At 44.1% G+C, this 27,001-nt stretch overlaps 1 long non-coding RNA gene across 1 annotated transcript in view; it reads left to right on the top strand.

Annotated features, from left to right (window-relative positions):
- Positions 1 to 377: 377 nt before the first annotated feature.
- Positions 378 to 27,001, top strand: part of LOC123330567 — a 45,469-nt gene continuing 18,845 nt past the window's right edge. Inside the window, exon 1 of the long non-coding RNA XR_006546580.2 lies at positions 378 to 813. This is a non-coding gene — a long non-coding RNA (uncharacterized LOC123330567). The remainder of the gene's footprint in view (positions 814 to 27,001) is intronic.

Here is a 27,001-nt window from a genome sequence, read left to right as displayed (position 1 = left end):
ACCCAGTCCTTTTAGATTTGGGCCGAGTTACAGCCCTTGGTAAACATGGCTATAGTTGGACAGAAGAATCACTGTTTTCCTTTAATTGGTATATAACAGCTAGAGTTATATGTTTGAGATTGCTGCTGCTGCTGCTGTGAAGTCGCATCAGTTGTGTCCGACTCTGTGCGACCCCATAGATGGCAGCCCACCAGGCTCCCCCGTCCCTGGGATTCTCTAGTCAAGAATACTGGAGTGGGTTGCCATTTCCTTCTTCAATGCATGAAAGGGAAAAGTGAAAGTGAAGTTGCTCAGTCGTGTCCAATTCTTTGAGATCCCATGGACTGCAGCCTACTAGGCTCCTCCATCCATGGGATTTTCCAGGCAAGAGTATTGGAGCGGCGTGCCATTGCCAGATTAGCTGGGTGCTAAAGAGATTGATCCTGCTGTCTGTTTGGGACGTCAGATCTCTCAGGAGGATGACAGGTGAGGATAGCAGGACTTCCTAACAATGGTCCTTCCTTTGCTATGTGTGGTCATGGCATTGATCAGGAGGCAGGTTGGCCAGCCAGCAGGGTACTTGGAAGTTTCTGTGACTTGGGCTTTTAAAAATGTGTGCAATCCCTGTCTACTTGGGTTAGGGCTTAGCTGGGGCATTGCTTGGCTTACATGGCCCGAGATGCAATGAGGTCAGAATCACCTCTCAAGAGTCTACTTACAAAAGGTTTCTGCTTTTATTTACTTGATCCTAGGGCTTCATTAAGAATGGGTTTCCGCGGCTGAAGAGCAGATCAGTGTTGTGCTTCGGCAGTGGGTTGTATCTGCCCAGAAAAGGTACAGTGTTTGATTTTCGATCTTGAAAATGACTGTTTCCCAACATTTTCTCTCTGTGTTCATTTGATTACTGTGATTTTTGCAGACAGCCCTGTGTCCTACTTTGCTGTAGTTAGTGAGTCAAATTTGTTATCGACCTATCTTGGTACAGGCCAGACACACTCAAACATTAAAATCATGCATTTTAAAACCCCTATGGGGGCAAACTGTGCACATTGTAAAATTCTTGAACAAAGCCTGAATAAATTGGATGACAGATATCCCTCACTGTTATGGAAATGCAGTGATTTGTGTTAACAATCTGCTCAATCCAACTATCTGCTTTGTCTATCTATTCATATCTATAAAAATATAATAGTTCTGTATAAACTGTATTTTTATATTTATGTATGTTATATAGTTTAGATATGTGTGCACGTGCACTCAATCATGTCTAACTCTTTGTGACCCCATGGACTGTAGCCCACCAGGCTCCTCTGTCCATGGAATTTTCCAGGCAGGAATACTGGAGTGGTTGCCATTTCCCTCTCCAGAGGATCTTCCCAACCCAAGGATCAGATTTGTGTCTCTTGCATCTCCTGCATTGGCAGCTGAGTTCTTTACCAGGTGAACCATCAGGGAAGCCCATATTTTAGATAAATACACATAATTTTTAAAAATATAATTGGGACAATGTAGTATATAACTTGTGACAGATCAATTAGAAAAGGGCCCAGTTCTCCACTTCTCCCTATTTAGAATCGTTATGAGTTTGCAAACCTTCCCACCAAGAAGCAGAGTCCACTACCCCCATGTATGCTGGCCTTGTGACTTGTTCTGGCTCATAGAGTGCGGTGGAAGTGATGGTTTGTCAGATCTTAACCTGGGCCTCAGGAGGAGGCCTGTGCGTCTCCCCTCTTTCTCTCTCTGCCATGGTAACAAGCCCGGCTATTCTGATGACTGAGGAGGGCTGAGGAAGCTCAGCTGGTAGTGAGTTAATAGGGCAGTTCTTTCCTTAATAATGTAGTCTTTATTCTGTAAAGGAAAAAATAACCAAATAGATGAACATAGTATATTTTAACTTGTATTTCACTGCAGACTGGTAAAACTGAGCCATTCCTGGCCATTGCCCGTTCCTGTTCTTTGCATGTTTCTCTCTTGAGATAGTCATCTGTTTGCAGAGTCCTACTGAGTGAGCTCTGGCCTTTTACTCACATCCTTGCTTATATACTGGCAGCTTGTCCCGAACATCCATTAGGCAGCCCCAAGCCTCGGGAACATGGATCTCATTTTTATCAGTGAGAAAGTCCTAAATGTGTTGGCAGTGAGGGATTAGATGGAGAAAATTGAAGTTGAAGAGGGAGAGGGAAGTGGAAGTGAGCTGCGAGAAAGAGCCCTTTCAGCTGGGGACATCTGGGTCCCTCCAAACTCGCTGTCACTTCTCCTGACCTTTTTGCAGCCGCTCGCTAAAATAAGCATTGTGGATTCTGCTGTGCTGTGTGCTGGTGATTTAAAGGGCCAGGAAGAGCATAAAATAGAGCAGAGCAGTGTGCTTGGCCAGAGCGGCTGTGGTGTGGGGAGCAGGGCAGGAAGGAGCTGGGTAACAAAGAGCCACCAGAGCCACGGCCACTGAGGCTGGTTTTGCTGTAAAACAGGCTTTGCTGGGGTGTTCTCCGGTGGCTCAGCGGTAAAGAATCTGCCCGCAATGCGGGAGACACAGGAGACGCAGGTTCGAACCCTGGGTGGGGAAGATCCCCTGGAGGAGGAAATGGCAACCCACTGCAGTATTCCTGCCTGGAAATTTCCATGGACAGAGGAGCCTGGTGGACTACAGTCCATGAGGTTGCAGAGTCAGACATGACTGAAGACATAAGGCCTCTTCAGGGCCTGCTGTTTGCACGTGTATTCACTGGGGGTCCAGTCAAGTTGCGGTGCTTACTGAAGTCTGCTGAGTGCCTTTGGGTCCTGCCCACAGAGGCTGGGCCTCGCACGGGGACACGCCTCCTGGTTCTTCCCTGGCCCAGCCGGCCCCGCTTCTGTGGAGCTCCGTGTTGGGTTCAAACGAAGACTCTACTCGAGATATTTGCCTTTTAACTGGGAAAACTTTAAAAGAAATTGAATTCTTCTTCTTATTTTGTACGTATTGTTACTGAAGTGAAACACACAGACAGCAAAGTCCCAACGCTTTAGGGACACGTCCTGAACTGGGGCAGTGCAGTCAGCCTAGATCAAGACCAATGTGTCAGCGGTGGCTTGTGCCACACTTGGACCGCCCTGTGGTCGGAGGTAACTGCCATTCTGATTTCTATGATCACACGTTAGTTTCACACACGTGCAATTACACTGAAAGGTGTGTACCTTTTTAGGCTCTGGGTGTGTTTGTTCAACATTGCGTCGGTTAGAGTTACCAACTTTGTTGCTAGTAAAAAGTATTTGTTCTTTTTCCTTACTATGTACTATTCCATTTTGGTGAAAAATCTCACATTTTATCCATTCCAATGTTGATGAATATTTTGGTTGATCTTGGCTATCATAAATACACATCTATGAATATTCTTAATCATGTCTTTTTTGTACATATATGCATTTATTTTGGGTATATACTGAGGAATGGAATTGCTGGGTGATAGAGTGTACATATGTTCAATTAAGTAGATATGGACAAGTTTCATAGTGGTTCTACCAATTTGCATTCCTACCAGCAATATCTGAGTCCCAGTAATTCCCTATCTCACCAATATGCAGTATTGTCAGTTTTTAAGAATTTGTTTGTTTTAATTTTAGCCATTCTGGTGAGTAGGTAATGGTGTCTCTTTGTAGCTTTAATTTGCATTTAATTTCCATGGTGACTAGTGATACTGAAGATCTTTTCATAGACTCATTGGTCATCTGGGCATTCTCTTTTGTGTGGTATTTTTTTAGTTGAGAGTATATTTTTATGGCTGGTCTATCTACATATCATGTATATTTATGTATGTATGTTTTAGATAGATACACCCAATTTTTAAAGCATAATTGGAACAATGCAGTACATGCTTGTGACAGATTGATTGAAAACGGACCCGATTCTCTCTCTCTTCCTATATTCAGAAACTTTGCAATAAGAGTTTACAAATCCTCCCATCAAGAAGCAGAGTCCATCTTCCCCCAAAGCTCTGCTGGGCTGGTGACTTGCTTTGGCTAATAAAATGTGGTAAGAGTGATGGTTTGCCAGTTCTGAGCCCAGGCCTCCAGAGACCTGTGTGTTTGCTCCCTCTGTCTCCCTTTACCCCTGAGTCTGCCGTAGTAACAAAGCCAGGCTGGTCTGATGAAGACTGAGGAGGGCTGAGCAACCTCAGCTGGTAGCCAGGTTAATAAGTCAGTTCTTTCTTGATAAGGCAGTCTTTATTCCTTTAAGGACAAAATAGCCAATTCGAATTTGGTAGATGAACATGATATTTTAACTTGTACTTCTTTATTAGTAGTAAAATTAAATATTAAAAATACATTTAACGGCCATTGATTGTTTGTATTCTTCGCATATTTTTTTCTTGAGGTATTCACCTAGTTTCAGAGCTTTTTATATAGAAGCAATATTAACTCTCAGTATTGTATGCAGAAAAATTGTTCTCCAGTTTACTGTTTCCCTTTAGAGTTTAATAATGGTATTTCTACATTAAAATTTTAACTTTATGTAGTTAAATACATTAACATTTTCCTTTATAAACCATTTCCTTTTGTGCAATACTAAGAAAAACTGTCCCTTCTTTACACAGTTATTTACCTATTACCTTTTAGAGAACACAAATATTCCAAAGGAATAAATCTCTAATTGTGGAACATGGGGACTTGCTTATTAAAGGAGATTATTTGGGCAGGAAATAAATTACATTAGGATGCTTTTGTATATCAGTGAAAAACTCTGCCTCAAACTAGTTAAAAATATACATTTTATGTTATATTACAAAAAATTAAGAAGTATGACAGTTTCAATAATTGGTTAAGTCATCAGCTCAATGGGTTTTTTCCATCTCGCCATAATGCCATTGGTGGGTGTTACCTTTGTCTTCATGTGGTTCTCCTCATGATCACAATATGGCTGCCAGTTAGCCAAAGGGTGATACATTTCCTTGTTCTATTCAGAGAAAAGACAGAGCATCTCTCAAGATTGAAATACATGTCTTTAGTATAACTGCCATCTAAGGTCATGTGCCTACCACTAGATCAATAACAGGGACTAGGAGAATGCCAATCAAGGATTCTCTTAGTTCATTTGGGATTCTCCTTTAGGAGTTATAAATTGGACAGTTACACAACATAAGTGAGGTTTGAACAAGAAAGATGAAACGGGGAAAGGATGTTGAACAGGTCCTCACTGATGGTCACCCCAGGCCCTTCTAGGCACACCTTCAGTTGGATGCCATTTTCCAATTTGTAGTCTCAAGAAAATCATAGCCATTTCCATGTATTCTAAAAAAAAATTGGGCTTTGGATTCAACTCAACCTCAATTTGGATCCAGGCTCAGCTCTTTATCACATGTGGCATCTCCTGTAGGTTAGGTTATTTAGCCCCTTTAAGCCTCAGTTTCCCCATATGTAACATGGGAATAATATCTATGTTGTTTGATACATAGAAGATCCTCAATAACTGCTGTTTCTTATTATGACCACTCATAAGTCAACTCATAATTTACATTTCCTTAGCTCTATTTTGTCTCAACAAGACATTTGAGTCCATTTGTGACTTACCGTGCTATATATTATTTGCAAGGTTCAAACACAGACCTGGCTTTTCTTTCCATAACACTCCCATTTGCCTTTCCTCTGCCCTTCTATTTCTCTTACATGCTCCTGAGTTTGGGTGTTTGATGCACTTTACACATGAGTGGCATTGACCCCCTCACCCCCCATGAATTATATCTGACAAAATTTTGAGGGTTAGCATTTATAAAAAGATGATTCCATCTATGAGAAAGTAGCCAGCTCTCCAACGCATGTTAAGTCATCCTTTGGTTTAATAATAAAAACCAACTGCCTGTTCCCATTTGCAACTAACGTAAGCAGAGTTCTTTTAATTTCTGTTACCTCATGCTTATCAAGTGAAGCTGAGCTCCTTTCAGGCATCACCTGTTTGTGTGTGTGCTTGTGTGTGTCCATTCCCCAGCATGACACAAGACAATCTGTCATCCTGGCAAAGAGGAATGAGGCTCGGAGACAGGAGGACTGAGAAGCAGGCAGTCTCCTTGTGCCGTCAATCTGGGCTGATGACCTGGGGCCTCTTTACGCATCAGCACTCATGCTTGGGTCATGACCAAATAAAGTGTTTCTTCAGCTGGCGTTGTGATGAGTTGGTCTGGAGGTGAGACATAATTTTGCTTTCCCTGCCAATGATGGGAGTGACTGCTCTCCATTTATCAAAACAATACGTGAGCCATCTGGGCCTCCTGAACACTCCCTCAAACACAACACACCATAGACATATGTAATGATGTTACTTGGAGGTTACCTTGACACAAAGTCAAGTTGACCCCTCCAATATTTCCCAAAGCATTTGGATGTTCATTTCATTATTGTGTTTATTATTTTTTTCATGGGAGGTGCCCCTTAAGATTGGAAGACTGGAAGGCTGTATAGAATGATTAAGCATAGAGGCTCAAATTGGCCTACTCAAGTTCCTTGATGTATGACCTCATACAAGTTAATTAACCTCTTTAAATTTCAGTGTTCCCATCTGTACAGAAGAGTGAATAGTACCCACGTGGCTATCATAGGAAGCTCTTTGATCTTTGACTCAAGTTCTTGGCATAGGAATGAAGGACAGAGCTCTTAAAACCCTTTCAAATTCCTAAGGGATAAAGATATTAGAGAGTCTTTTATTCCACTGAAGCAAATTCTTTGTGGTGTTGTGGCAGTTCAAATGCAGGTTGGAAAAGAATTTCCAGATAGAGTATTGCAGAAAGGAGTGAGTTTATTAAGAACAAAGAGCAGAGAGAATGTGGGCACTGTGACTGCAGCAGGCCAACCTCCTGATAGACCAGGGAAAGTCAATGCTTTTCATGGGTTAGTAGACAATTTTTATAGTTTCAAAATTATTGCAGGAAGGTTGGCATTAGGTGACTGGTTAGGGCACTATTGTCTTCCCTGGTGGCTCAGATGGTAAAGAGTCTTCCTGCAAAGCAGGAGACCCAGGTTCGATCTTGGGTTGGGAAGATCCTCTGGCGAAGGGAATAGCTACCCACTCCAGTATTCTTGCCTGGAGAACTGCATGGACAGAGGAGCCTGGTGGGTTACAGTCCATGATGTTGCAAAGGGTCAGACACGACTGAGTGACTAACAGTAGGGCTCTATAGGGTGACTGCCAGGGTGGTCATTTTTTGCCTAATTTGGGGTCAGGAAACCTGCTGGTGATGATCAGGGGGCTTTTGGCAATGGTTACAAAGGGGGTCAGTCAGTTTCACAGGTGACCTTGGTTCTGGGCTCTGCTTCTGTGGCCTTGGTGCAGGACTCCACAAATGGGCCTGTGGACAGCTCAGGATGGGGGCCAGTCTCCAGAAGGAAGAAGGCTTGATTAGAGGCCTGGAAATTTCATGCCCACCACTCAACCTGAGAGAGGCTGCCGGTTGAGTTCAGTCATCAGTGGCCAGTGATTTATTCCTGCCTATGTAATCAGCCCTCTGTTCAGTCTCTAAACGGTGGGGCTCAGAGAGCTTTGGAGGTGGTGAACACATCTGTGTGCCAGGGTCGTGCTGTAGGGACAGAAGCTCCTGTGCTTGGGATCCTTCTGGACCTTTCCCAGTACACCTCGCCATCCAGCTGTTCACTTACATCCTCCAGAATAAACTCCTAATCCTGAGTATCCTGTTGAGTTCTGTGAACCCCTTTGTAAATGATCAAACCTGAATGGGGCTGGCTGTGGGAACCCCTGACTTTGCAGCCAAGTCAGACAGAAGTGTGGGTCCCCTGGGCACCCAGGACTTGCAACTGGTCTCTGGTAAGGGCAGCCTTGTGGGACCCAGTCCTTTAATCTGCATGGTCTGATGCTAACCCCATGTCTTTAGTTCCAGAACTGAATTCAATTGTGACACCGAGGTGATATTGGAGGCTTGGAGGGCTGGTTGTTGGTGTGAAAAAAGCCCACGCATTTGGTGTCTGAGGTGCTATGAATCTAAATAGCTCCTCCCATCACAGAGGATTGTTATGAAAATAAGTAAGGTAATCCTGAAAGGTCCAGTGTGGGACCAACCTTCAGTAAACCTCAATGAGTGGTAGTGTTGAGAAGGTTAGGATTGTTTTTTAATCATAATTAGAACAATACCTGCTTATTTATTTATGTGAAAATTATTGTTTCACTTAATTCCTCCAATTTTAAAGATGATTTTTTTTATTCAGCTATTCAGCACACTATCCAGTTTTTGACACCGTGGTTTGGAGACCAATCAACGCCACTCTGTATCTCTGTGGGAGAGGTTGAGACTTTCCAATGAGTTACGTAAAAACACATCTTTGCAGATTAATAGAGAAAAACAGCCTGTGCAATCAGCTGAAAGCCTTCTTGCTTGTTTGTTCACAGTTCCTATGTTCCTGTCCTGGTGTGGCTTCTGGGTAAACAACTCAGACGTGATGTGACTGTGTCTGGTGGGTCGCAGGGGATCCTCCATGTGGGTGCTCCCTGTAGCAGGAAGGGCTCAGAGGCAAGTCTGGGGAGGAGTGGGAGGGCAGCAGGTCCTTCCCTCGGTGGCTCCCTGCACTGTAGGAACCAAGTGTGTTTGTCAGGAGGCTGGTGGGCCTAATCGGATGGTCTTAAATATCTAGACATAGCCAGCTTGACCACCATAAGGCAGTGAAACTGGGTTTGGCATGTGGCCTGCATAATCTCTCTTGATGGGGGAGGCTCTGGGATGAATTAAGTGGTGGAAATCATGCTTGCTTTGTCTCTGAAATGTCCAGAGGTCCTTCTGTTTGGCTGGGTTGTATTCTCCTTGAGCGCTGGCTTTACAGATGGCACATGGGAGGCCCTGACCGAGGGTGGTGGGGAGCACCTCGGGTGGTCTCCAGCTGTGCTGTGGGGAGGGTCTGGCCAGGGTCCAGCCGCTAGCTCTCTGTGAGCTCAGGAGGATGTAACCCAGCAACACCGTTGAGAAGACAGCTCTGCAGGGGCTGTGGAAAATGTGCCCAAGGAGAGAAAGCGCATCCCTGCTCTGCATCTCTGGGAGGCTCTGCTCAAGGCCTCTTCTGTTATGGACGGGCTGTTCCTTCCTCCTAGCCTCTGTCCCCAAGGTCACCAAGAGGGCACTCTCCTGTCTCAGCAGTGGAGGGAGCGCTCTGGGATGGCTTAGTGTTTAGTGGGAGCATCTTAGAGCGTGGGGCCAAAGGCTCTGAACGTCTAGAGCAGACTCTCTGGCTGTCCAGTCCATGTGAGCCCCTACATGGGGGTCTTCTTACAGTGCAGCTTCTGCCTCAGGAGGCCTGGGCTCAGACCCAGCATTCTGTATTTTTAATAAGCTCCCAGGTCATGTGGTGGCTGGTCTGGGACTACAGTTCTGGTAGCGAGGGTCTAGATCAGAGGTCTGCCCATCAGTAGCATTAGCACCCCTGGGAACAGGCTAGAAATGTGTGTTCTTGGGCTTGACCCAGATGTACTGAAACAAAGCCTATGGATGTGTTAAAATCTGTGTTTTAACAAGTCTGCTAGGTGATTCTGATGACTGCTCAAGTTTGAGAACCACTGGTCAAGGATACAGACAAACTTGACCATTTTGATATCACCAGTTTACATTTTTTTCCAAAATAGAAGAAGGAAAACTTTTAGAACATTAAGGTGTATAACAGCCAAGTTTGAATAGAAATTCCCTTGAGCAGATCATGTTTAACAACTCTTGACATTAGCTGTCCACACCTGGCTGCTTCCATTTGGCTCACAGCTGTGAAGAAGGAAGAGGCAAAAAGAGAAAAAATTTTAACCTCAAAGGAAGTCCATGTTAACTTAAAAAAAATTCACACAGTATTGAACATTATAACTGAAAAAGTGGGTGTTCTCCTCTTCCCGTGATTCTTTCCCATTTTGTGTGGGAAGTAACCACTGCCCACGACTTGACATTTGACATCGGATTTCTTTTTTTGCAAAAGGTCTGTACACAAGTACACCTAGAGAGCCCATTTTTAAGTACAAAAATTATAATGTCTTGTGTATCGTTTTCCAATTTGTTCCTTGCATCTCACCTTCTTCCACAGGTATGTGGAAGTTTCTGAAACCTCAGGGCCATAGTGGGCCAGCTCTGTGATCACCCCGTGCTGATGTGGGGGTACTGAGCCATGGCTTTGCCCACAGGGAGCTCCCAGGAGGGAGCAGGGCCGGAAGCTCCCCACTGCTTTGGCTGGTTGCACTCTGTCTAATACACCTTCTCCCTGAGGATGTTACTGCAGAGAAGGGAGGTTAGATGTGTGTGCCTCAATGCCTGTTTCTTCTCCCTTCTTTTGTCCTTCTCCCTGTCCTTCTTCCCACACCCAACTTGGTTGGAAGGGGCAGGCTTGTCCCTCCTTCGTGTTTCAGGAACCAGTCCGGGGTCATATCTTCAGTGCTTTTGTATTCTGAAAGAGACTTGGTGATTCGGATTGGAGCTGGGCTCTTAATAAAGGAGGGGTATCAGTCTGGGTTGAGCTCCAGCTGGCAGCAATTACTTGTTAGATTTTTTAAATTATTTATTTATTTTTGGCTGCCCCGGATCTTTATCTCTGTGTGCAGGCTTTCTCTAGTTGTGGTGAGTAGGGTCTATTCTCTAGTTGCTGTGTGAAGACTTATTGCTGTGGCTTCTCTTGTTCTGGAGCTCGGTGCATGGGCTTCAGTAGTTGCGGCGCGTGGGTTCAGCATTGAGGCTCCTGGGCTCTGGAGCACCGGCTCAGTAGTTGTGGTGCACGGGCTTAGCTGCTCTATAGTCCGTGGGATCTTCCCCGATCAGAGATCGAACCTGTGTCTTCTGCCTTGGCAGGTGAATTATGTACCACGGAGCCACCAGGGAAGCCCTTAATTTTTAGTTTTAACACAGGCAGATTGAATACATTGTGTTCAAAGGCCAGAGGAGATGGCTCCAGACTTAGCTTCTGGAAGTGACTCCCAGAACAACACTGCAGAATAAGCCCCCTAAGGGTGCTGCCGCCTCTGTCGGGAAATCAGGAAGGGAAACCTCTGTACCCACAGCAGAACTACTACAGCCTCAGCCAGCATCCACGCCAGCAAAATACGTGCCGTGTGTTCCACTAGCGAAGAAGTCACCTCATTGAGGATTTGCAGATATCTTGTGGGGTGTCTGCCTGATGCCAGGTCACAGAGGAGCCTGAGATCTAAGGACATCAGGGAGCACAGTCTTGTTTTCTTGCCCCTGGTGTGTGCAGCAAGGCTACTAGGGAGTGGGTGGAATGGAAAAGGCTGAGACAATCTGAGAACAAACGTCAACCACAGAACAGTGGAGGACTAGATAACACGTGGGTGAAAATGTGTTGGTTTATTTCCCTTGATGCTGTGATCATAATTCACAGCTACTAGTCCATAATCCTCATGGGCATAAACTCTTCCAGGGCTCATTTTTTTAAAAAAAGTCTACATTATATCTTGCATTCAGAAGTTTAGCAGGCATTATATAAAGTGACGTGTCCTTTCATTTGTCTTTTATAAGATGCTTGGTACCAAAATCTCCAGCCCAGGACAATGTCCTAAGGGGACCTCAAAATGAAAAGAGAGAGAGAGAGACCTGGATTCCAAGGAATTTAAAGTTCATGGGGGTCTCATCAGGGCCACCTAATAATGCTATTATCACTACCACCATCATCATTATAGAATAATTAATATATATAGTTTAGTGGTTGCTATACATACACTGTCTCATTTGTACCTTAGAACAGCCTTGCCTGATAAGGGTTGTCCCTTTTGTTTATCAGGGCTTTTCCTAATAGCGCAGTTGATAAAGAATCTGCCTGCAATGCAGGAGACCTGGGTTTGATCCCTTGGTCAGGAGGATCCCCTGGAGAAAGGAAAGGCTACCCATTCCAGTATTCTGGCCTGGAGAATTCCATGGACTGTATAGCCCATGGCGTCTCGACTGAGTGATTCTTGCTTTCGCTTTCTGTTTTCACCCCTTTTGCTGGGTGAGCAAACTGTATTTCAGAGGACTGGGCAATTTTCCTACATATCGTCACAGCTAGCACACGGCAAGGCTGGAACCGGAACAAACTGGCTACGATCAAAGTTGATACTCTTTGTGTTTTATCCTTCTGCTTCCTATAATTGCCCAAGATTTGAAACATAAGAACACAGTCATTCTAATTGCAATTTTACAGATTTAAACCAGGGACTAGTAAACTATGGCCCATGGGTGGAATCTAGTCCATCATCTCTTTTTTGTACGTACAGCTTTATTGGAGCTTGAGTAGTTGAGACAGAGTTGAGTAGTTAAGACAGAGGCCAAATAGCCTGTAAAGCATAAAATATTTACCAATTGGCCCTTTACAGAGTTTTCCCTGATTTGAATAATTCCAGGCAGATTCCTTTTTGTCCTTCATCTTTCAAATATGAGCATAAGAAACTCATCACTTGAGAAGTTAACATTTCTGGTTGTGTCTATTTGTGAGCTGTCCAAACATACACCATCATGTGACGTAGGGAATTTCCTGTGCATACATGGTCATGTGATGAAGGGAATTTCCCACGCATCGTGACACAGGGAATTTGTGAGTGGAAAGCACAGTGTGGCCTCAGATAAACGTGAGCTGGAGGCCTGTTTCTGGTCCTTACTTGCTCTGTGGCCTTTGAGAAATTGATTAATCTACTTAACTCTGTTCATTCTCATTTATTCATTCAAAAATATTTACTAAGTGCCTACTATGTACCAGGCAATGCTGTCTGTGTTGAGGACATAGCTGTGAACAAAACATAAAAATCCCTGCCTTGGTGGAGTTGGCATTCCACCAGGTAGAGGCAGACACTAAAAAGAGAAGTAAATGTTTATAGTGTGAAGATGACAATTAAGTGTCATGAAGAAAAATAAAGAAAGGGGGAACAGATAGTTTCAGGGTAGGAAGAAGAGAGGATATAGAGGGACTGCAGTTTTTTAAAAAACTTTTTATTGCACTATAGTTGCTTTACAATATTGCATTAGTTTCTACTGTATAGCAAAGTGAATCATCTATATGCATACATATAACCCTTCTTTTTTGATTTCTTTCCCATTTAGGTCACCACAGAGTACTGAGTAGGTTTCTTGAGCTATATAGTAGATTCTTGTTAGTTGTCTATTTTATGCAGAGTATCAGTAGTGTATATACATCAATCCAAATCTCTAGTTCATCCCACCCAGAAGGCTGCAGTTTTAAGTCGGGTGGTTAGGGACGCCCTCAATGGGAAGGTGATATATGAGTAAAGAGCAGAAGGAGAGAAGAAGTAAGGTAGTAAAAGTCTGCAAAAAAGAATGTTCCAGGTTGAGGTAAGAGAGAGAAAGGCCCCGAGGCAGAAGCATGTTGAGCGTATTAAAGAAATGGCAGGGTGGCCAGAGGGGCTGAAACAGAATGAACAGTGATGCAGCAGCAAAGGAGGTCCAGGTGGTGCTCGGGACTTGCACATGTAATGTCTTGTAAGTTATCATAAGCAGTTTGGTTTTTACTTTTGATGTGATGGAAAGCCAATGGAGAGCTTTTGAACACTGACAGACATAACTTGATTTATGCCTTAGATAAGTCCACTTCGGGTTCTGGGTTGGGAAGAGCCTGGAGGTGGGAGAGTGGCCAAGGGTAGCAGCCGTGGGATCTCTTAAAGAAGACTACTGCAGTCATCCGAGTAAGAGATGATGCTGGCTCAGAGCAGGGTGGCTGTAGTGAGTTGGTGAGATGTGGTTGGATTCTGGAAATATTTTGAAGGTGGATCTAAATCTTGGATCTTGACAGACTGGATGTAGGCTTTTAAAAAAATTCTTCATTATTTTTGGCTGTGCTGGGTCTTCATTGCTACTCAGCCTGTTCTCTGGTTGCAGCACATGGGGGCTACTCTATTGTAGTGCGCAGGCTTCTCGCTGCAGAGCACAGGCTCTCGGGCACGCCTGTTTCAGCAGTTGCACAACGCAGGCTCAACAGTTGCAGTTGCTGGGCTCTAGAGCCCAAGTTCACTTGTTGCAGTGTATGGGCTTAGTTGCTCTGTGGCATGTAGCATCTTCCTGGATCAGGGATTGTATCCATGTCTCCTGCACTGGCAGGTGGATTCTTTACCACTGAGCCACCAGGGAAGCCATGGATATAGGCTTTGAGGAAAAGTAAAGACTTTGGTCCGCAGGCCTGGAAGGATGAGTCTCAGTTAAGAGTCTTAACTGAGATAGGAAAATAGCAGTTGGTGTAGGTTTGAGTGGAGGATTGAGTTTGGTTTTGGATGTACTAAGTTTGAGATAGCTGCAAGACAATGGGGATATTTAAATAGGCCGTTGGATAAAGGAGTGAACCTGAAATTGCCATTGTTGATAAATGACAAAGTCCAGGGTGTGACTATGGGAGTGGGTGGCTGAGATGGCACAGAGGACAAGATCTTCAGGACCTGAAAAGACAGAATATTGGCAAGATTATCCATGTGGATGTTAAAAGTACCAAGAATTTTGATAAAGGTGCTGTTAGAGTGGCAATGCTGCTGCTGCTGCTGCTAAGTCGCTTCAGTCGTGTCCGACTCTGTGCGAACCTATAGAAGGTAGGCCTTCAGGCTCCCCCGTCGCTGGGATTCTCCAGGCAAGAACACTGGAGTGGGTTGCCATTGCCTTCTCCAATGCGTGAAAGTGAAAAGTGAAAGTGAAGTCACTCAGTCGTGTGCGACTCTTAGCGACCCCATGGACTGCAGCCTACAAGGCTCCTCCGTCCATGGGACTTTCCAGGCAAGAGTACTGGAGTGGGGTGCCATCGCCTTCTCCAGAGTGGCAATGAGCCAAGAGCAAAAATCTTTGTGGAATGAGGGTAGAGATGTGAGGACTGGGGGCTCAGTGGGGATGACTGTGACAAAGAGGGATGAGGGGAACAGTGTGATGATGTAGGATACGAAGCTCTGGCGTGCGGATTTGGGAAGAAGAAAGGTCTGAAGAGGTAGTGAGGAGCAGAGAACTGTTATCCCATCTCCATTCTGGCTGTTGGTAAGGGGTGTGAGGAGGGAAATGGCCACCATTTAAAGGGGCTGCCAGAGAAACGGCGTCCTCAGATTTAGTTACAGTGAGGCGAAGGGCATGGTTCCGAGGAGGCTGAGGATAGCAGAGATTTTGCTGAGGATTGGCTGTGTGATCCGACAGGTATAGTAGGGGATTTCAGAAGTTAGGAGTGGGTGTTGGCAGAGGACAAGGGTCAGAAAAGGAGATGTCCACATGGTTTGGGGCCCTGGAGTTCTTTTGGTAGCTGATTCACAGGAATAACGAATCTGGTGGTCATGAGGAGGAGGGTGGTGGCTGAGACATGAGTAGTGGAGGGAGTGGGGGAGGGGGTCATGGGGTCTTTCCAGGACAAGCGGTTCTGGGGCTTCGTCTTGATTCCTGCCAGTGGAAGTGCCGAGGCTGGGAAAATAAGGTCTTCCTGGGGTGTGGAGCTCCTTTTCAGTTCCTCCAGTGGGGCAGGGAGCTCCCTCTTGTCTCCTGTCGTCAAGGGCATGGTGGCCACAGCAAGGAACAGAAAGAACTCAATCTAGCTTAGGAAAAGAGTGCTTGCTGGAAGGTCTTGCGTGGGCTCCAAGGGCTGCCTGGAAATCAGCAGCTCAAGTTCGTGGCTCCTCTTTTCAGTCTTTGCTGTTAAGACTCATCAAGCAGCTTCATCTCTCTTGCTCTTCACTCAGATTTGAGCTTTTGAAAGGCTCAACTGACAGAAAGAGGTGGTACAAACATGTTTCCTGGGAGGCCACCTCTCTGGATTGTGGGATGAAGACAGGGGAGATCAGAGATGGGAAAATGATTATGAACTGGACAGATTTGAGCTGAGATGTCTAATTCACTAAACTGAAGATTCTCATGCATTAAATGAGGGGTCATTTGATAATATTTATCACATAGAATTGAGGTGGAGATTTAATGAGGTCATAGAAAGACAACTTTTAGCACAGTATATCTTACCCAGTTGGCACCCCCTACATATCAAATTTTATTTTTATAATCATGGTGTCTAGTAATTTGTCATCATACAGAGGGACACATTTGATTTGTTCCTGCTGTGTGTGGATCACTGAGCTCCCGAGGAAGCTGGGGAGGAGGCGTGTGCATGCTGGACAGCACGGGAGCACTGCGTCTGGTTGGCCCCCACCGGGACCAGCAGTGGCATTGACATTTCGGTGTGGCTTTGCTGTTCTTTACTTTGGTCTGAAGGGACATTGCATTTCTATTTGTATTTTATTGCTTTTTCTTGTGGAATCCTATGCTATAGAGGTTTGCTTGCATACAGGAACACCTGACAGTCTGAGGACTCATTCTCAGCTAATGCCAAGGGTCTCGGTGGGTCTCCTTCTCTGCCTGCTACGGCAGCTCCTTCATCTCCTCGACCTTCACAGCTGACCTCCACTGGCTTGCTTTTGTCTGGTTTCTAACTCAGTTTCTATTAGGACAGACCTTGAATGTGAGCAGCCATGCATTCGCCCCTTGGATAAGAAGTTTTAGTTAGTCCTTTCATTTAGAATGTATTGACTTATGTGTCTATCTGAGCACTTGTGGATAAACGTGGGCACGATGCATAGATGTGCCCTCTATTGTGCGTCTTAAAGAAATCATAAATGTATTGATGGGAGCTGTGTGATAAGAAAAATGTGGTGTGTGCGGGAATCATTTTGGTTCCTACTGAGAAGCCCCAAGGACGCCTAAGTGTACTGAGTCAGTAATGTATTATTGAAGAGGAGCCTATTATAATTCAGGTCACAGTGATTTGCAGCTGCTGCAAGGTCACCAAGACCCCTTCTATGATCTCTGGATTGTCCCAGGTAGCAGAAAATGCTAAACTGTGGACCTCAAATGCTGATTTTTCTGATTTCTTGCTTTATTGCTGTGGACCTTGCTGTAAAACATGGGCACAGTTTAGGGGAAATAAACTGTTATGGAATTGAGAAACAAAAGCCCCAAGGCATTTTTGACATGAGTCATAAATAACACAGAGTTGTAACTTGGGAAATATATGACTATAGAAATTCTTTGGATATGTTGCCGATGATATTATTTGATCAGTTTCTTCCAATTGATCCTATCAGATGTCTGAAAAAAGTAGATAAGCCACTGAAGACAGGTGTTTTAAAATAGATGATTTAAAAATATTAGAATTTTTATGCCTATCCTTTACTGAAAGACCAAGTTTCTGAAGCCAGGTGACTTTACTTCATTATTAAAAATGATAAATGACGAACCTACCATAAAAGCTCTTATCAGGACCCATGTTCCATCACCACTGCTCTTGAAGGGGCATGGAATATACTGGTTCATCCTCTTTAGAATATCACGGTGTTTTGTTACTTCATTCTCTCTCATTTTAAAGGATTTCATGGCAAAACACATACTTTATTACTTTAAGCAGATTTTAAAGACACTTGGTGAAATATTGCATGGTTGTTATTACAAAATGAAGTATGTTGATTCAGTTTGCCCAGTTCTTGGAACAGGAAAATTTACAACGTTATCTTAAATTATCAATTTGAATTGCAAAGAACCATCGTTTTATTATGTAGAGCAATTCACTAGGGGAAGCAGATATATGTATTGAACTTTGTGTAGGGGAAAAGAGTTTGATTGTTACAGACCATAAAATATAGCACCCATAGTCTCCAATTAACTCTAGACTGAAAAATAGCCAGCCTGCATTATTCCCTGTTTTCTGGTCCTGTGTTGGATCCTGGATCTCAGTCACACTGAATCATGGCAATTCAAACACTCCAGGGCCATAGTGGAGTGACTTACCAGGCAGCTTTTTCACAAAGCTGTTAAAAGAGGATAGACAGTGTTGTTGTCATGGTTTTAATTGGAGTATGATTGCTTTATAATGCTGTGTTAGTTTCTGCTGTACAACAATGTGAATTAGCTATTAGTATACATCTGGCCCCTTCCTCTTGAGCCCTCCGTTCACCTGCATTCTCCATCCCGCCTCTCCAGGTCATCACGGAGCACTGAGCTGAGCTCCCTGTGTTACTCAGCAGCTTCCCACCAGTATCTGTTTCACACGTGGTGGTGCTTTCCTAGTTTGTCCCACCTTCCCCTTCCCCTGCTGCCCACACGTCTGTTCCCTATGTCTGTATCTTTATTCCTGCCTTGCAAATAGTTTCATCTGTACCATATTTCTAGACTCCGTATGTATGTGTTAATATCCGATATTTGTTTTTCTCTTTCTGACTTACTTCACTCTGTAAAGCAGTCTCTAGGTCCATCCACATCTCTACAGATGATTCATTTTTGTTCCTTTTAAAGGTCAAGTCATATTCAAGAGTGGACAGTGTTTATCAATGTATATTTGGTCCATGATCCAATCCTGGGATCAGGATACCCCGTCATGAGAGGACCAGGCCAGTTTTCATCTTTACTTGTCAAAGCTGGTGCCAGTGTACAGACCAAGGCTGCACTTCCCCCTAGGATTCAGCAACCATTTGGCCCCACACGGAGATCCCACTTCACCCCCAAGATGACAGCACTCACTCCAAGTCTAACTCTGAGCTTCTGCCCCAAGAAACACAGCGGTCATTTGTTTGACACTTGGCGTGCCTTCTCCAAAGCCAAGGGTTAGTTAATGTCTCCATGGGGAGCTTTAAGACAATTGCTTTTGTTGCCTCCAGTTGATTCTCTCACCTCCATGCCTTTGCACAGGCTCTTCCCCCTGCCTGGAACACTGCTCACTAGCCCCTCTCCTGCCTAACTTCTGTTTGTCTCTCAGAACTTAGCTTGATGTCACTCCCCCAGGAGCCCCCAGGTTTGCCTTACGTGCTGCTTGAACACCCACGCTTCTGCTGGGGGAGCCCTTCCCACTCTGCACTGGAAATCTGGTTTGTAGAACTGCCTCCACGGTGGGCTATAAACTATTTTCTTTGTATTTAAAAAATTATTTCTTTTCCATATTTAAATCTATAATTCATATTGACTTTTTGGGTAGAATGTGAGGTCCTAATATTTACAGAAGAATTCTTCCCTTATCTTTTCCTTATCTGCCCTGAGAAGATCATTCTGTACTCATCCGCTGTTTGTTGAGGGACTGCTAAGTACCAGCCTTGCTGATGCCAGGAATGAGAAATGAATGGTGCTGCTCCTGACCTCAAGAAGCTTGCGTGCATGATGCCTGCCAAGTCGCTTCAGTTGTGTCTGACTCTTTGTGACCCTATGGACTGTAGCCCACCAGGATCTTCTGTCCATGGGATTCTCCAGGCAAGAACACTGGAATGGGTTGCCATGTGCTCCTCCAGGGGATTTTCCTGATCCAGGAATTGAACCTGAGTCTCTTAATCTCCTATGTTGGCAGGCAGGTTCTTTACCACTTGTGCCACCTGGGAAGCCCCAAGAAGCTTACATTCTATCAACTATGCTTAAATTAAAATAAATAAATAAATGGAGGAAGAAGTTTACATTCTGTTGGAAAAGAGCAAACAAATAATCATTAGATCATATGAAACTGGCATTTTTGTAGGCCAAGAATGATCAATATTGGCAATTTCATATAGTTTCATCCAACGCAATACAAAATAAACACAGTGTCTTACTTGATTCCAGGGATCAGAAGTAGGGGAGGGACAGGGAGTAAAACAGGGAAGGAGGAAAGAAGAAGAATACACGGATGCCTTTGGAGTTGGCCCCTGTTGCATCCACTGGTGGTCAATCCGCTGGAACTTCCGAGGAGCTTTATGAAATGTGAGTCAGAACTGCCTGCACAGGGACAGAGGGGAAACTTTATCCGTGAGTAGTCTCTGAGGGGTTACTTCCCCTGCATGTCATCGGATTGGCCCATGGGTGTGTCCAGTGGGTTTCTGTGGATGTTCCAGTCTTGGCATCAGAGAAGGCCTGGGCCAGGAAGTGAGAGGCAAGCAGCGGGCTGAGGAGAGGTGCTGTCAGGTCACACGCATGTGAAGTTGGTTGAAGTGGGGCCTGGGGCTAGTTGCTGCGGGCAGTGGCTGGAGTAAGAGACCAGACTGAGACAAACAATAGATGAGGTACATCTGAGGAGGAGTGGTGGATTCTGTGGAAGTTTGGCTGGGAGGCAGAACGGTGCAGTGATGAGGGAAACAGAAGAAGGGAGACTGAGCTGAATCTTCTAGGACTCACTGGTCCCCCAGGGGGAAGTGGGCAGGGGAGTGGATATTTCAGGTAGACAGAGCAATCTGGGCACAACCCCAGAGGCATGAACGAACATAGCACATTTGGAGGATTTGAAGCAGATGGACATGGCTGGATTGTAAAGCCTGGGGAGTGGAAGGTAGAAGGTGGCTAGAGAGACAGGCAGGAGTCAGATCAAGAAGCTGACTTGGGAGGTATATTAGTTTGCTAGGGCTGCTGTAATAAAATACCACAAACCAAGCTGGTTTGAACAACAAAATTTTATTGATTCAGAACTCTGGAGGCTTGAAGTCCAAGATTGAGGTATGGGCAGGATTGATGTCTTCCCAGGGATAAGAAAGAATCTTCCTTGTTCAAGATTCCCTCAATATTTTTGGTGTTATTGACACTGTAACAACTGCCAACACGATATATTTTAAAAGTTAATCTGCATTATTAATATTTTTCTATTACTCAAGTATAAACAACCAACAGAACAATAGACCACACCCTGATTTATAGCAAAAAGCAAAATGGCTGTCTGAGGAGGCCTTACATATAGCTGTGAAAAGAAAAGAAGTGAAAAGCAAAGGAGAAAAGGAAAGATATACCCATTTGAATGCAGAGTTCCAAAGAATAGCAAGGAGAAATAAGAAAGCCTTCCTCAGCGATCAATGCAAAGAAATAGAGGAAAACAATAGAATGGGAAAGACTAGAGATCTCTTCAAGAAAATTAGAGATACCAAGGGAGCATTTCATGCAAAGATGGGCATAGTAAAGGACAGAAATGGTATGGACCTAACAGAAGCAGAAGATACTAAGAAGAGGTGGGAAGAATACACAGAAGAACTGTACAAAAAAGATCTTCACAACGCAGATAATCACGAAGGTGTGATCACTCCCACTCACCTAGAGCCAGACATCCTGGAATGTGAAGTCAGGTGGGTGTTACGAAGCTCACTATGAACAAAGCTAGTGGAGGTGATGGAATTCCAGTTGAGCTATTTCAAATTCTAAAAGATGATGCTGTGAAAGTGCTGCACTCAATATGTCAGCAAATTTGGAAAACTCAGCAGCGGCCACAGGACTAGAAAAGGTCAGTTTTTATTCCAATCCCAAAGAAAGGCAATGCCAAAGAATGCTCAAACTACCGCATAATTGCACTCATCTCACATGCTAGTAAAGTAATGCTCAAAATTCTCCAAGCCAGGCTTCAGCAATACGTGAACCATGAACTTCTGGATGTTCAAGCTGGTTTTAGAAAAGGCAGAGGAACCAGAGATCAAATGGCCAACATCTGCTGGATCATGGAAAAAGCAAGAGAGTTCCAGAAAAATATCTGTTTCTGCTTTATTGACTATGCCAAAGCTTTTGACTGTGTGGATCACAATAAACTGTGGAAAATTCTGAAAGAGATGGGAATACCAGACCACCTGACCTGCCTCTTGAGAAACCTATATGCAGGTCAGGAAGCAACAGTTAAAACTGGACATGGAACAACAGACTGGTTCCAAATAGGAAAAGGAGTATGTCAAGGCTGTATATTGTCACCCTGCTTATTTAACTTCTATGCAGAGTACATCATGAGAAACGCTGGGCTGGAAGAAGCACAGGCTGGAATCAAGATTGCCGGGAGAAATATCAATAACTTCAGATATGCAGATGATACCACCCTTATGGCAGAAAGTGAAGAAGAACTAAAGGGCCTCTTGATGAAAGTGAAAGAGGAGAGAGAAAATGTTGGCTTAAAGCTCAACATTCAGAAAACTAAGATCATGGTGTCCAGTCCCATCACTTCATTGCAGATAGATGGGGAAACAGTGGCTGACTTTATTTTTCTGGGCTCCGAAATCACTGCAGATGGTGATTGCAGCCATGAAATTAATAGACTCTTGCTCCTTGGAAGGAAAGTTATGACCAACCTAGACAGCATATTCAAAAGCAGAGATATTACTTTGCCAACAAAGGTCTGTCTAGTCAAAGCTATGGTTTTTCCAGTGGTCATGTATGGATGTGAGAGTTGGACTATAAAGAAAGCTGAGAGCAGAAGAATTGATGCTTTTGAACTGTGGTACTGGAAAAGATTCTTGAGAATCCCTTGTAGTGCGAGAAGATCCAACCAGTCCATCCTAAGGGAGATCAGTCCTGGGTGTTCATTGCAGGGATTGATGTGGAAGCTGAAACTCCAATACTTTGGCCACCTGATGCAAAGAGCTGACTCATTTGAAAAGACCGTGATGCTGGGAAAGATTAAGGGCAGGAAGAGGAGGGGACAGCAGAGGATGAGATGTTTGATGGCATCACCGACACAATGGACATGGCTTTGGGTGGTCTCTGGGAGTTGGTGATGGACAGGGAGGCCTGGAGTACTGTGGTTCACAGGGTGGCAAAGAGTCGGACACGACTGAGCAACTGAACTGAACTAAACTGATTTATAGCAGTTGCAGACTTCTGCTATGTAAGTGCTCTCAGCAAGGAGTTGGGAAAAGGTGTTCAGGAGCATGTTATTACACAGCATTGCTGCTTTACAGATGCAGTGGATGTAAATAACCTCAAGAGCATAAATAATAGTAAGATGCAGTAAAATAATTAGGAAGTGATGAGTTCTGAGTATTTATTTAGAGTATTTATTTATTTAGTACAGTATTTGTAATACTATATCCAAAGCTAAATTATACAGGGCTTCCCAGGTGGCGCTAGTGGTAAAGAACCTGCCTGCCAATCAGAAAGGCAGGTCAGGACGATCCCCTGAAGTAGATAATGGCAACCCACTCCAGTATTCTTGCCTGGATAATCCCATGAACAGAGGAGCCTGGTGGACTACAGTCCATAGGGTTGCATAGAGTTGGACACGACTGAAATGAGTTAACGTGTACTCATATATTATACATATAAATTAATTTATAAATACAATATAATTTAGTTAGTTGTAAGCTTGTATATTTTAATTTTTAATAATGGCTGCTTTGCTGCTGCTGTTGCTAAGTCGCTTCAGTCGTGTCTGACTCTGTGCCACCCCATTGACGGCAGCCCATCAGGCTCCACTATCCCTGGGATTCTCCAGGCAAGAACACTGGAGTGGGTTGCTATTTCCTTCTCCAATGCATGAAAGTGAAAAGTGAAAGTGAAGTCGCTCAGTCGTGTCCAACTCTTAGCAGCCCCATGGACCGCAGCCCACCAGGCTCCTCCGTCCATGGGATTTTCCAGGCAAGAGTACTGGAGTGGGGTGCCATTGCCTTCCCCGAATGGCTGCTTTAGCAACTGGTAAATATTATTCCTGAAAAATGTAAGAATGACTTCTCACGAGACCATGGGTGCTGGCTCCTGTAGGCCATTCCTTCTCGTTTTCCTCTCCACTGACTCAAATTCAATGCAAGGTTCAAGGTCCAGTCACAACTCCCCCTGCTGTAAAAACTTCCAAGAACATATCACATCTTTCTTTCCTTAATTGCTTCAATCCTTTCAGGTGATACCAGTCCTTAAAATCTATCTTCTACTACTGCTCAAGTTTGTCTCCTGTTTTCATCCAATCTGTTTCATCAGTGATATGGTCAATTCTGTGAGGGCACAGAGCTTGCATAGTCATCTTTGTACTTTCTGACAATATCAGCATCATCTTCACACATGAGGTTCTAGATATTATGCTGTTGAGTTTCTTGCTTTTTGGATAAATTAACATATACATTTGTATAGTACCCAATTGTCCCCATCTCATAAAGATGAGCACAGAGATGCAAGTCTGATTCCAGGCAAATGGGAGTTTATTGTGTTTGCATAGCTCAGACTCCACTGACGTTGGGGGTTGCAAGACTCACTCAGTATGACCTTGACATACACTGTTCACATCTCCAGACACACTTTCTTTGAAAAGATCCTCCTTTAGCCCTCAGAGGTCTGGCAGCCCACATCCAAGCATCATTCCTTGTCTTCCCTTAGTCACCTCATCCTTTTCTTATGCAGGGAGTTCTGTCTACTTGTTGAATTTTGAATGAAAACCCAATGGACACAAGCTCTGTACTGAATTCTATATTTTGTTCCTTGCTGAGCTTCCATGAATATAAAACACCAGCACAAAGGGGAGAGTCAGCAGGTACAGATCAACACTATCCATATTTAATGAGAAGGGAGCCTGAGTTCATAGATGGGAAAACCGCATTAGACGAAGACCAAGTTCAATAACTTGGCCAGGCTTACTGAGTAAGCTTCTAGCAAAAAATGAATAAATATCTTATGATGAACTTTCATGATTTATGCTTTAAAGTATTACCATCATTTTAATCCCTAAGGGGGAAAAAAAAGCAAGCAAGGAAGGAATTAAATAGTGATTGGTAATTTGGAAATTTCCCTCACCTACAATGGAGTAAAAAAGGAGAGAAGCAGGGACCCATATCCTTCACCAAGGGTCTGACTCTCTGTGAGTGGGCTGGCCCAGATCCCCACCATGTCTCCTCAGAAGACACTGAAACCCTCACAATCTCCACTCACTACCAAAAAGTCAGTGGTTACGAGGCACGGAGGCCTGGAGTCCGAAGCACAGTGGTCTTCCTACCTGCCTCTGGTTGTGTGACTCCCAGTTTCTTCCCTGGTCCCCAGTGGCTTCTGACATCTTTCTGAAGAAATCCTTCATGGCAACATGATCAGTAGCTGTGGCATCAGTTACGGTACTATTGCTTCCAGAACCCTCTTTGGGTGCCTGGGATCTCTCCTGTGTCTCCAGGTGCTAAGTCTCTCGGTGGCTGGGCAGCCATCATCACTCTTTCAGCATCAAATATACAGATGAATACATTCTTTTAATAAACGACATCAACAGATAAAACATGGAGTCCCACCATCAGCCCAGTTCCTATTCACACCCACTCCTTTTGCATTGGACATAGAAGCACCAGTGAAGCTGTCAGAAAGATCTGCTGCTGCTAAGTCGCTTCAGTCATGTCCGACTCTGTGCGACCCCATAGACGGCAGCCCACCAGGCTCCCCCATCCCTGGGATTCTCCAGGCAAGGACACTGGAGTGGGTTGCCGTTTCCTTCTCCAATGCAGGAAAGTGAAAAGTGAAAGGGAAGTCGCTCAGTTGTGTCTGACTCTTAGTGACCCCATGGACTACAGCCTACCAGGCTCCTCCATCCATGGGATTTTCCAGGCAAGAGTACTGGAGTGGTGTGCCATTGCCTTCTCTGCAGAAAGATCTAGCAAGTCCCAACCCCAAATTCAGTGGGACTGTGCATTGCATTCTTGTTCTCACAGATGCTTGCTCATTTAAATAGTTGTCTCTCTATTCATTCATTCAGTCACCCACCCAATATTTATTGAGCAGCTAGTATGTGCCAGGTACCATGACATGGAGAATTAGACCAAAGGCTCCTATTCAAGGTGCTCACAGCCTAATAATAATGATAATAATAGTAATAATAATAATAATAGCAGAAAATACAGAATGCTTAGTATGTACCATTTCTCAATATCACGAGGTAAATTTATTATTCCTTACTTTACAAGTCAGAAAATAAAGACACGGTGAGGTTTAGTTGCTCATTTTCACACAGACAGGTAAATAGACAATTACTGTATCATGGAGTAACCCAGTGATGCAGGGGAGCCCCCTGTTCGGGGGTACACTCAGGAGTCAGGTGGGATTCAAACCTACCTTGGTTGCATACTCGTGCCCCTGCCTAATTCTAGGATTTTCCAGGCATCATAAAATTTTAAAAAGGGTTTTTAAGAGAAACTAACAGGAACTTGGATTACTGTGATGTTGAATGGTTTGCCTTGGAAATGAACTGAGATCATCCTGTCATTTTTGAGCGTGCACCCAAGTACTGCATTTCTGACTCTGTTGACTATGAGGGCTACTCCAACTAACAGGAACACAGTAGCAATAAAACAAAGAAGTGTTCATCCAAAATGGAAAAAAAATGTTCAGCTTTAGGGTTTGTGTGAATTTTAAATTTATGTCTTCAGTCTTTCCTGCAAAACTCAGCCCTATTCCTGAAGAAAGGGTCTAGTGATGAATTAGAAGGGGTTGGAAAGATTTGTGATTGCAAAAGAACGCTCAGGAAACCTATTCAAAATAGACAAGACAAGGCATCTGGAGCATGACTCCTCATGTCTGGAAGCAGGACTTCTGCAGACACAGAAAGAAGAGACTGGAACCAGCAAAGCTGTTCTTCACACTGTGGTATCTGCTCAGTTTCACCTCCTACCATTGTGCTAACTCTGGCAGTTCTTTGGATGTGAATTGATGCCGGGTCTCCTTGAGCTGATTTTTTAAGAACTGAGAGAGAGCATACGAACCTGAATCATATGACCAACAGTTTGAAATTCTTAATAAATGTGCATTCTTGTTACAGCCTCATGATACCAAGTCCCTTATCAGCTCTATCAGTTCAGAGAAGAAATCAGTACAGTGAAAATCCCTGTAGGTTTCATGAAATTGATAAAAGTCCTTAGACTGATGTACTCAGCCATTTGTTTTAATGTCATGTAGAAACAACCCCTGGTTTGGTTTCTGTCTTTGTTGATATTATGCTTTGGTGATCAGCTAAACCATTCACTCTGAGAGCTGAATTCTTCTGGTGGTATTTTTCCACACCAGTTTGAGGCATGGCAGGTGTTTTTTTTGTCAGCAAGAACAGAAGATGATGCCAAAAGGAAGCAGCTTAATGAGCTATTGGCAGTGATTCTACACTTATCTCTAGAAGAAAAGGCTTAGGTTCCAATGTGGTTTTTCCAAAGTAATAATTCTTTGCTGACTTCTTCCTAAACATACCTTTCCTGATTGTGAAGAAATAATCACAATTAATCTTTTTAATTGGGCTTCCCTTGTGGCTCAGCTGATAAAGAATCCGCCTGCAATGCGGGAGACCTGGGTTTGATCCCTGGGTTGGAAAGATCCTCTGGAGAAGGGAAAGGCTACCCACTCCAGTATTCTGGCTTGGAGAATTCCATAGTCCATGGGATCACAAAGAGTCAGATGCA

Source organism: Bubalus bubalis, chromosome 19 (assembly GCF_019923935.1).
Source record: "Bubalus bubalis isolate 160015118507 breed Murrah chromosome 19, NDDB_SH_1, whole genome shotgun sequence".
Classification (NCBI taxonomy): Eukaryota; Metazoa; Chordata; class Mammalia; order Artiodactyla; family Bovidae; genus Bubalus; species Bubalus bubalis.
The sequence above is the reverse complement of the archived record's forward strand: the minus strand, read 5'-3'. Positions and strand labels throughout refer to the sequence as shown.